We start from the raw sequence: 12,780 nt of genomic DNA on the forward strand, positions 1-12,780 counted from the left end.
TTATCCCACGTTCTACCCAATTTAGAAGGCCAATTTTACCCACCCAACTCACTAGGGTTCACTCTATCACTAACAAGTTCCTACACTAGCAGGTAAATACAGCACATGCCTCCTCCAATACCTGTGAAATAAGCCACCACCGCTTTTCAAACTGCCACTGATGTAGCATCACCAGGAAGAAAGTGTGCTTGGAGGAAAGCGCAGCGACCCAGCTTTGATCCACCAGCTGACAGGCACCTGTGCTGACTGACCATACTTTGGGAGTGATGTGGGGAGAGAATGCCATCTACCAATTGGCATGGTAAATTTTGCTGTCTCAGAGTCCGGCTGCTGATGGCAAGCAGCAAGACCTGGGATTTAAACCAGCGATCCTCAGATCACAGTTGCAGCTTAGCTTAGTCTGCTGGACCAACAGCGAGACCATATATCTAATGAAGAGTTCAGCATCATGCTGTATTTCCACTATTTAAATGAGAAAACCTATATATATATTTGGAAACCTTTTTTAAAAGGAATCTATTAGTGCTCTTGGTAACCCAGCAAGATTTTCAGTCTTTGCATTTTGCAGAGTAATGCTAAATTGTGTTTAGCAGTTTCAAAGTTCTCTAGTGTATGGTAGATATAAGTTAGCTTTGGTATCAAAAGCAAGTTCACTTTCAGAGCTAGAATTCAAGAAGACTTTCCAGAGTAACTGAAATAGAGTAAACTACGTAGGCTACATGAAAACCTTGGTTCTCAGTTCTTGGTTTAAGGTTTCATATAGTTGTTAATGGTTGTCAACTGATATAATTTATTCATTTATTTTAAAGATTATCTCAAATTCTTAAATTAATCTTAATTAAAAAGTGAAAACTGACATAATGCATGGTTTAACTTCATTGCTTTATTAATCTTATGGCTTTAGAATTTAATCTGCTACATTTCTGTTACATGTTACTGACCACTAGAGGGAATCCAGTCATCACCAAATGAATTCCATAGCCCCAGACTCTCCGTGCTGTCTCTAGAGATCTCTTCTGCTATCTATTTTTAAATTCTACATGACAAAACTGTTCGACTTTTACCTGAGAAAATTCCCAGTTTAAAGCTAAAGTATAAATTAGCCACATCTGAACTACATTAAACACAAGGCTCCATATAGCACAGGGTCTGAATGTTCCCTGAGAGTACACGCACAGGGGCATTCTTGGAAAGTGTGTGTGGTGTAGTATGAAGGAGGAAAAAATGAGGAGAATGGACTAAATGAAACAGAATGCACAACCAAGGCCCTGTTTATCCCTCATAATCCTGCCCTGCCCTTATTGGATTTATTACATACATATAAACTGCACAATACTAAACAACAATCATGTTACAGTTTCAGTCATCTGTGCATATTTCCAACCCTTTTTAATTCTGTACTTTAACACTGTCACGGATATTTACACTAACCAAGTTTCACTGTTTCTGAATTTCACACAGTAACTGATACTCACTCTAGTCAAATTTCACATTTAAAATTAAATTCCATGATGCTAACAACTTTTATACTGTAACTAAATTGTACATTGTGACAATTTCTGGTACTAAATTGTACTCACAATGAAAATAAATTTGTCACTGGAAATTAACATTTAACACTTTACATTTTAACTTAAATTATGCTCACATTATATTCACATTCTAAATACATTTTACACTAAATTTCCCACTACAATGAATTTCAAAATGTAATGTAGTTTAACTACAATTACATTCTAATTGCATTTTTTACACTGTAATATTTTATTTTAACTGAATTTCAGTGTACATTTACATTTTACACTACATTTACATTTTATACTGTGATTTTAGTTAGAATTTTATAACATTGAATTTTACATTCAAACTAAGTTTCACAACATAACAGATGTTTATTTTTGGACTAAGTTTCACAATTTAACTGATTTTACACAATATTTTAAAAATAAATTTGCTCTGTAACTAAATTTCCCTAAAAATTCTACAATATAAATTAATTTTATTCTCCATTTAAATGTACATTGCAATTGAACTTCTTACATTTTGACTTAATTTTACTACGTAAATTAAATTTACACTGTATTTAAATTTTAAATTGAATTGTTTACTAAAACTGAAGTTAATTTTTTAACTGATTGTAGCACTTTTACCGAATTGTACATTTTTATTAAATTTTACTGTAAAAATGCACAGGCACAGTAGTTGTTTCAGACACTGAATGATGAAGGATGCAGGACACTGCAGAGCCGCTGAATCTTATTGATTCAGCTCTTCCCTCTGCGACTCATATCCTCCGTTATGTAAGCTCAGCCTCGCCCGCTGGCATGCTTTCACACCGGGCCAGGTGCCAAAGGTTCACACGCAAAAATGTGTCAGTGCATACTGTTGTGAAAAGCAGCGCTATCGCACTCGGGACATTTCTCACGCATGCGGATGCTGCTCATAGCCTGGATGCCAAGCCCTGTGTAAGCTATTTTATTAATGTCACTTATCGTGCAGTCACTTTTTAGAAAGACTGTGTAAATCTTTGTTTCAGGAAAAAGGGGATGTGTGGGAGCTGGCTAGTCTACTTTCAGCTACTAAAACAACCAGCCCATCGCCTGAGGGACTGACAGCAGCAAATGAAGGCAGACGAGCTCTGCTCTTTACTCTGACTGCTCCAGGTCAATTAAGTTCATTTAGGTAACTTTAGTGCAGTTTAGATGTGAGGCTTACTGAGCTAATAACTAATGAAAGCTTATACACTTTGGACAAAAGAAAAACTATGTTTAAACTGCTGGTAAAGTGTCCAAATCCAATTTATTAGCAGTTTTAAGTTATTTTTTAAGGTGACCTGAACAGTTCACATATTTGGGTCAGCTGTGTGAAGCGTCAACATATTCATATTTAATCTGAGCAAAAGTTTTAATTGATCTATGAGGCTTGTAATGTAAATGGCAAAATTGGAATAGTCAAATTTGGGCCACTTTTACCTGCTGTGTGACCAAAGTTACCTGTCTGTAAACCACATGTGACATTCACAACCAATGCCAATACTGTGATGGCACTAAATTTTATTCTGAATACTTCTGTGCCAGTTTTCATTGCCAGCTAGATAGTTTAAATAAAGTTCCAAATTTGTTCATGACAGTGATGTTCAATTCTTCTTAAGTCCAATGCAGAACTAAACTAATGTTTGAGAAAAGAGAAAAAAAAATTGGTCAAACTCTCCATTTAAAATGTCACAGTCTATGTGCTATGTACTCAAAAGTATGAGGGAACTGTGGAAAACACAGTGGATTCCCTTTCCGTGCAGTCTGCAGACAGACACTGTTTTTTCCTCCACTTTTCATCTCGGTGGGTGGTCGAGCAGCGATCACATGCTATCTTTTGATACTCCTCACAGCCCTCCCTCAGAGACGGCTCTGCTCCTGGGTCACATGATGTTGAAATGCCTTAGATAACACCTCCATAAGATAAGGAATCAAATTAATAGAATAAATATAATCAGCAGAACTCACACAACCTTCTAACCACAGATTTAGAGTACAAACTTTATTTACTTTTATTGGCCAGGTGTACTTTACTTTCATGCACACTGCAAAAATGTTTATCTTGAGCAACTAAAATAACTTGGCACCACATCCCCAAATGTTTTCTCGTAGATTTTTATTAAGGCTTTGTGTTAAATTAATTCAATACAAATAGTGATTTAAACGTTTTACTTGTTAAAGCAGCAGTGCTTAATATTTTTTTGTTGAATTAAATGCACATATAAAATATTACTAACAATGGCATCTGTGTGCTTCTGCATTCCTGAAAATCTATTTATATATAAATTCTAAAAACACAGTGGTCTGGAAGGTTTCCTCAGGAGTTTTTCTCTGTATAACAGCTTTTTATGGTTACCTAAACAACTGTCCAACTGATACAGAACTACCGTAAACACAGAAATATCAGAACAGCACAGTCTACTATAAATTAGCAGTCTTCGTTTTCTAATTTATGCATTATTAAACCAAAGCAATACTTAATTAGAAATGTAAGCTTAAAATATTTCTATCAAAAGACTAAAATACTTTGTTACCCTTACGTTAACACCTAGGCTGATGATGGTGCCTATGCCAAAATACTTTTTCCTCTCTATAATTTCCAATCAAATTGTCAATATTTGGACTACTACACACACATTTTTTTGGCAGAACTGAAGGGAGCTGGTGAGCTAAAGGAGAGCAAAACAGAACTCTTGCAAAATCACCAGATTCTTCTGCTTTGAAACAAGACCACAGCACAATGCATGTTTTAAAAGTACTTTTCCACATGTCCAATGCAATTAAATATTCTCACCAAAAAGAGCTCTAAAACCTTACCAACTCACAAGTTGGATTTTTTACTGTATACGATAAATTGTTCCAGGTGGAATTAGTGTATGCATAAATGGAAATTATCCAAAACAAATGTTAATATAATGTATTGAGTAGTGATACAAATAAACAACATGTGACATAAAATGTGCAGTTTCGCACCTACTGATACCCATATTTGTCACACATCCATTCTGCTAATAGCTAGACTGCACATAGGCTTAGATGTGAGATGTTTATCACACGCAAGGGAATGCATGCAGCTCCTCTTTGGCGAGACTAATTCTGTTTGCAAAGGCTGGAGAACGACTGGCAACCTGCACGTACACACAAACAAAAATAAATGCATGAGGATTGGCCTGCCGTCAACCTATATCCATGTGTTATGCAATGTTAGATTGAGTGATAGCTTCCTTTCCACTAGATTATCTATATGTAGCTCAGAGGAGCTCAACCAAAACATGCACTCGCGAAGCAGCCCTTATGAAACCATGTCATGTTTTAATGTAGTCTAATATTAGAATGTTTTTCCTTTTATTCTTCATGGTTGAGTTGTCAGTTGGGTCTCGTCCACCTGCTGTGCGCTTGTTGGCTTGTTGTGTGTGCGTGCTGTAACCTGTGTCGCTAAGCAATTAAATGATTGCGCTGCATGGTTGAAATATACAGTATGTTCTAAGAGATGGTATGGTTTTCAATGAGACACATGAGGCTTTTCAAGGCATTCAAGGTCAACAATGGAAAGGTATGTTGTAAGGGCTGCTGTAGCAGTAAGGTGTGTATGTGTGTGTGTGTGTTGTGGGTTTGATTAATAAATTTTCAAGGTAAAGTGTTTTGACAGAACGTTCTTAGTGATTTTAGCTTTTATATCAAAATTTATTAATTTAATCCTGAACATTACATTATGTATGATATACTGTATATTTTAATATAAACCAACGAGCCAAAACTTTATTATATAACAGCAACAACATTTGTTATCTTGTAGGAATAGTGCATGACAAGATCTGTAATGTTATATGGATAGAAAGAGACACATTTGACGTGTTAAATATTTATGGTCAGACTACTTGATTGAATCTAAAAAGCCTACTGAAGATTTTACCAGTATATCAAACTAATAATTTATGATTACATATTTACTTGTGCTGTTATGTTGGTAGCATTCTTAACAAGTAAATTATGCCTCAATGGTGAGATGCCTTACATTTAAACAGTTGGAAGAATAAAAAAAAAGTGTCATTAAAGAATTAAAGTGCCTTGAAGACACAGATGCGGTATGACCAAAAATGTATATCATGGTATTTTTCAAGATTTTGATGGTTTCACAGTATATTACAGTATTTGTATTATCATTTTATTTTTTACATAACTGGCCTTTTCTATAGACTTGCTCTACTGGAGTACATATAATAGAATTATACAATAATTGCACAATAATACAATTCCATTTTTTCTCTAGTTAACAAATAACTACAATTCAGTGTGCATTAAAATGATTCCTCAGGCTACAGTATTAATATATTGAATCAGAGCTATCATTACTGCTCTTGAAGCTTTTTTGCACCTTGTATCCAGAGTTTTATGGAGTTTCATCACTTGTGCTGAATAAATGATTCTGCACCCAGGACCGTGTCTGGGCTTGTCTGGGGGATGCGAGAAACTTTTTCGGAGCTGTGTATTGATTGCAGAATTGTTTTTGTTGAACAATTGCTGTTTACTGCTGTTTTTCTATTTTACTCTGATAAAAAACACTTATACAGTGTGGAACAGCAGCAGCAGCTCTTCAAATAAAGTGCTGTTCTCATTTCTCTCTAGGCAGGACAGAGCGAGACGAGCATTTGACCCCACAGAGCTGAGCTACCATTACTCCATTGTGTTAGCTTGCTATGTTAACTGGCTAGCATAAGCTTGTGAGCTGTACTAGTATGCTTCTTTGGTGGTGCTTCGCAGCGCCTCTAGCGGTATGGCAGTATATGAAAAATGTAATTTCCTAGCACTATGACATGACCAGCCATATTGCCAGATCTATCTGTAATTTAAAAAATGAGGGATGCTATTTGGCATGCTATGAACACAAACACTCCACCCCTACTACACAATCTGCAGGAAATGTGCGAGAATATTCAAGCTGCATGGGAAAAATTATGGCAGGACATCATTAGGAATCTTGCTGGTACTCAAGGACTCTGGTGCTTGCCCAACCAGAAACTCAAACCTTCATTTGCCCCAGGGAAGAAAGTATTGTTAGCCACTACACTACACCACACCAATAACACATTGTGGACATTTTTAGTGGTCCATTCATCATGAAATACTCTATTCACGCACTCTAAAGGCACCGTCTGACCCCGTCCTGACAAAGGGAGCCCGGATAAATATGGAATGAGTCTTGTGTTCACTACCCCACCAACAGGAAGGGAAAAGTGAGTGTATGTCTTTGAAGAAAACTCGGATCTCTTGGGGAGAGCTGGCAGAGGACCAGAAAGCCCCCATCTCAGCCCTGCTCCCATGACCCAGGAGCTCCGTTCCAGCTGAGCTAGCCTGACCAGCCACTGAACCACAACAGTAGCCAGAAGATATGTGTGTGATTACTGGTGTGTAGCCCTGGGAGCTGAGGATGGAATGGCAGTCAAATTAAACTTACCTCTGTCTTTTGCCCTTCTTAATCTAATCCATATGTTCGAACATCTCATATCGTCTCACAGGTCTTTTTTGAAGTTCTGTTGTGTTTGCTATTTAGCTGACATACTGTGGATTTATTTTGCTACTCTAATTATACACTATAGTGAATCATAGTGAATCCAATCCAATAGGGGGGTCCTGGTTAGTCTTTCAGCTATGATGTGTCTGTCTGGAGTGGTAGGTAACAGGTAGTATTTTGTTGCTTGCTTATTTTCTCCATTATGTAAATGCCTCAAGTGAAGGATTCAGGGTCCTCAGGCTGTTTAGGGCTAGACTGATCATTAGAAACAAGCGCACACAGACGTATCACTCACTGAATCAGCTTTTCCACATGTGTGAGGGTGTGAATGCATTGAGAAAGGATGCCATCAGAACCAGGAAAACTTGCCCAAGGACAAATGACAAAGCCACTGAAGTAAAAGGTGTGTATAAACACATATACAGTAGCCTAGATTACTGTAGTATAGTAATAAATTCTAGTTAAAACTCACACAGTACTTATTTACCTGTGTAAGAGTTTGAACAGGCATTGATTTCCATACTACAGCAAGAACATTAAGTAGCTACTTAATATTTGATCCCCCCATCCAGGACAAGTAAAATTGACTTTGGGTGTAGTAAAACATGATAAAAAGTACTTACCTTTGTTAAATAGCAAACCTCTGTTCTCCCGCAGCTTTCTGAGATCCAGTAATTTTGTGCTTTTTGCCCAGCTCTATTTACAACCGCTTCAAGGCATATTTTGACCCAATAAATCGCTTTTTACACTGCTTTCCAGGCTCAAAGTGGCTCCACAGAATCCGGAGAACCCTGACATTTCAAACGAGGCATTATGAACTTTAAAAGTGCACATTAAAAACCACTGTTTACATCTTAGTGCAGGTAAATCTCCAGATACCGCCACCATTGTAATGATAATGTCTTAGACATATATACATAGACTTCGCATAGCCTGCCTCCTGGCGTAGCAGCGGGTGCCAGTTGCATTGCTTTATTATTTATTTCTCACAATTTGTCAAACCATTAACATTTATGAAATGGAGAGACCTCAAAAAAGACCTAGGTCTGCTGTTTAGGACAGACATTGACAAGGAACACCTGGAGAAGATAACGAGAGGGCTGGGTTTTAGTTGAGACACAGGTGTGAACTCTTATTACAAGGTAGGACAAGGGCAGAGAGAAGGCAGAAACAAAACAGAGCAATGTGCTCCAGAGCACATGGTGAGGAAAACATGCAGAAAGAGAAAAAGGACAGAAAGACCAGAAAAGACATAAAACAGCACAAAAGCATGCAGGACCTGTCCTACCTCAAATAAAGCCCAGGCTTTGGAAGGCAGCTACTAGATCCAAATTTTATTATTTGCCTGGTACTGCCAACATGTACATACATGTACAGTATATACATGTTTACTATTAAAAACTGACACTAATAAGTCATTCCTGTTGAAATAATTACTCTTCTGGAATTCGTCTAAACAAATCCAAGATGTGTTTTTATATCATATTTACAATGAGCTATATAAGAAAAATTACAACTCCAACAAGTAAAAGAACTGAAAAACAGATTACCTCATATATTACGATTACATCAAGGATACAGACGTTTTTGGCCTGCAGGTTGTGCTGGTGTGGGGGATTATATGGAAAGAACTTGCCTACAGGGTACTGTTTTATGCTGCTGTAAAACGTGTGTGTATATGAGTGCATTGCTGATTAATGTGTATAAGATGTGTTTACTCAGACAGATCCTTACCCATATTTCCATTCAGCTGTGAGTCAGAATGAAGAGACGGTCCCCCACAGCTATTCCTCATTAACTTGGCAAATACAGAGGTGACCTGGGCTGCCCTGAATTAGACGCTAGTGTCTGTAAGAAGAAGCTTATAGCTAAACTGTCTTTTGTTGGAATATTGTTTTATGCTGCATTCAATACTCATCGGAAGTTTGTATGCACCAGTTGGTTAACTAATAAATAGCACATAAAATAAAATTATTAACATTATTCAGCTAAGCGCTGAAGAGTAAATAAGTAAAAACTTATTATTAAAGTTCAAAAATATACAGAAATGGTAAAAGCTCTCAATAAACGTCACATCACTTCTTATAAGACAGCTTGAGGTCTTAATTCACTCTGTAATGAGGAGCCTTATAAAACCTGTTAACCATGCAGAGCATCATAAAGAGATATTTTTACAAATAATTTTCACAGCCTGTATCTGTCTTGTTTTTTTCCTCTTTTGGTTCTATGTGCTTCTGCCCTCTTCTGTTTTCCTGTCTTTTGCTCCCAGGCATGTCTCTGCCCTAACCCCGCCCTAGCCATTAGTGTTGTCACCTTGTGTCTTGTTTGTAACCCCGCCCCCTCGTTTACCAGTCCCAGGTGTTCCTCACCCTCCCCATGTATTTAAGCCCCTCTGTTTCTGTGTTTCCTTGTGTAGTCTTTTGGTGCTTATTATACTATGTTTGCGTGTCAGGTTTGTTTGGTTTCTTTATCACAGAGATATTTTCAGCAATTAGATTTCTTGTGTTCTTAGTTTTTGTTAGTTAGTTATCCTAGCCTTGTTTATTTGTTTATTTTGCTTTTCTTATGACAATAATCCTCACAGCCTGGTTTAGACACAACACCAAACAGGATAAGTGGGCTCTCCAAAGGGTGGTGCAATGAGCTGAGCGCATCATCCTCACTGAACTCCCTGACCTGCACATCTACAGCACACACTGCTGGACCCAGGCCAGGAAGACAGCAAAGGACCTCAGCTATCTCAATACCAGACACTTCTTCTTTTGCAGTGAGAGAAGTGCTTCCTTGGTATTCAGAGTTCCTAATCATCTCACTCTATTTAACCATTTCCTCTATTGCAGTTTTGTTCTGTTTTGCTATCCAGCGTCTACCAGAAGAGTTTTAGTTGCCACTCACAGCTACCTTCTATGAGCTTCTTGGATATTTTTCTACATAATTTGTTTTACTTAATTTGAAAGTGGCATCTCTTCACATTGTGCCAAAAGTTTAGTACAAATGTACTAATGAAAATAGTCAAACATTACTGAATTCGATTTTTTTTATCTTCGTGTAACATCAACAAATCAACAATATTTTTATTGCATTGGACAATACACTTTACATTCTAGATCTAAAAAATTGAAAATCTGACATTTTTTTCAAGCCGCTCACCTTTAAAGATTTAGTTTCTGAATATTTGATACGTATATTTGAATTCCTTATCACTATATACAGTTTTAAAATTCTCTATTTTTAAATCTTGTTTTTATGTCACCAGACAGCAAGCAACACTTACACACTACTAGTTGTACCATGTTTGACTGTGAATATGACAAATACATTTAGATTTGTTTTAATTTTGATTTATTTTCACTATAAGATGAAGACGTACTCATGCATGTAGATTCTGCAGTGTCAAATTGCACATCTCTAATCACAGTGTTATTTTATTGTGAAAAATTGTGACGTAATATGGAGTTGGCGTGTCATACTCCCTACTCTGATTTTTGGGACTTTCCAATGATGAATAAAGGGAAATATATTGGGGGTTTTAATTGTTGTTTCTTTTTCTATGAAAAGGCTGTGATCAAGGAAGAGCTGTGTGAAGTGACGTCGAAATGTGACACCATTGTGTACCTAGGCAAACTACATCTCCATCAATGTCATTATTAATATCTCTCTTTAATAATCATCCTTTTTATAGTCACTGTCATTAATGTTATCGCAATTTCTCTCTCTTTCTAGTCATGCCATAATCAACCTTTTTATAGTCAATGTCATCATGTTCATCACCATTACTCTCTTACATTCTCTCTTTCTCCATTTCTTCGATTGTCCTTGTCATAGTCACTGTTGTAATAGAAATATACAAAAAGCTGCTTCTGTTTGCGCCCACCCTCCATAGATTCTTGAACTTGTAAATGTCCACCAGGAGCATGATGGGAGTGTTAGAATATGTGTATTTTAAAAGATGTTTAAAAAAGTATTTTCAAAGTCTTCTAGAGTTTATTTAGCATAAGGTTTAAACCGGTTCTACATTTTTACCTTTCATTCTACCATTTATAAAAAACAAAAACTTTTACAAAAACATTTTTTCTTCATTAAACAAAAAACGTCTCTTTTGTCATATCACTCAAAAAACATTTTGTAGCACCATTTATTTTAAAAGCGTATTCCATTAAAGTAATCCAGTTGCACATCCTGCTTAAAAGGTCACATTTAATATCCATGTTATTTCCGTACTATATATTACACACAGAATATAGTTTTCTGTGGCTTGCTGTGACATTACCTCAACAAGTCGTCCACTGAAGACAGAAGCACTGTACTGTACTGTAGTTGGTGGTTTTAAATGGAAAGTATTTTAGTGTGTCTAGAGGCGGCGAGAGATGGGAAAACTTCGCTCATGTTCTAGCTTTTAGCCATGACTTCAGGTTGCATGGCACTGAGAGATTCTGAGTAAGTGTATTGAGTTACTAAAACACGGTGTCATTGTTCTATATGACACATTATATAGGTCAGTAAAATGTAAATGTTTCCTTGTAATGACAATGCCTCTGCATTGTTATTTGCAATAATTCAAAAATAAATTGTTAAGTTTTAAATGGAGAACTGTTATTAATAAGTGGTTTATAACATGCACTCAAAAAAGCCAAGTTATTATTTTAAAAACATTTACACAGACTTAGATACAGCAGTGCTGCCTTTTTAAAAGAGTAGACTTGAAAGATTAGAGGAACACAAACTTCTGTCTTGTGACTTCACATCTACAAGGTGGAGCATCAATGAATGTCTTCTAAAAAAGACACAGTGTTTAAAAACTCCAGCAGCATTGCTGTGTCTGATCCACTCGTACCAGAACAACACACACTAACTATAGTGCTGAGAATGACCCAAAACATAAATAATCGCTGCTCTGTGGTGGTATGCAGAAAACCCAACTGACTACAGACTGTATTTTTTGGAGATCTATATGGTAAATTAACCCAATAAATGGAGGTGGTGTTAATGTTATGGCTTATCGGTGTATTTTGTCTCTCTCATGCAACAATGTGAAACTGCTGGGCCATTTAGGACCATAAATCATGCACTATACGAAAACTAAAATTAAACACTTAAATGCATTAAAGTATTTTTATCTAAACTAATTGTTTAAGCTTACTGTCCTGGACTGGGTTTCCCAAAAGCACCTTTGCACACAGATGTGCACATTATTTGTTTATTTTTGAGTTGATGACGTTCCCTCATAATGTCACTGTGTAAAGAGAGGGTATTGGTTTACATGTAAAGTACCTTGCTTTAGGGGATTATGTTTTATAGCAGTATTACGAAACTTCATACTATGCAAATGAAACTCCACTCCAACGCACTAGTGAGGCGATACAGAGTCTTAATAAAACAAACAACCAGAAATAGTCTCATCCAACTTCCACCTGACGTAACGCTATTTAAAAGGAAGAAATTTCCCTATAATAAACAGCCTGTGTCGATACCATGGATCAAAAGCCCCTTGTTCTGAAGCTGCAGAGTCACTGCACTATAACAAAGACAGCTTTGACCACAGGCATGTGAGGTTGTAGGTCATGTTTCCATCACTCAGGTGGGATAATGAAGGGGCTGGAAGGGCATCTGTCAGTACTGACTTTATCAGGGCCTTTCGGGACTTCATAATGATTCCAGAGTGGGAAGGTCACAGGACCTCTCCAGTGCCTTTAGCTTCCACATCCTCTTACTTATTCTGTTGACTTTTTCTGGTCT

This window comes from Astyanax mexicanus, chromosome 7 (assembly GCF_023375975.1).
Source record: "Astyanax mexicanus isolate ESR-SI-001 chromosome 7, AstMex3_surface, whole genome shotgun sequence".
NCBI classification, from domain to species: Eukaryota; Metazoa; Chordata; class Actinopteri; order Characiformes; family Acestrorhamphidae; genus Astyanax; species Astyanax mexicanus.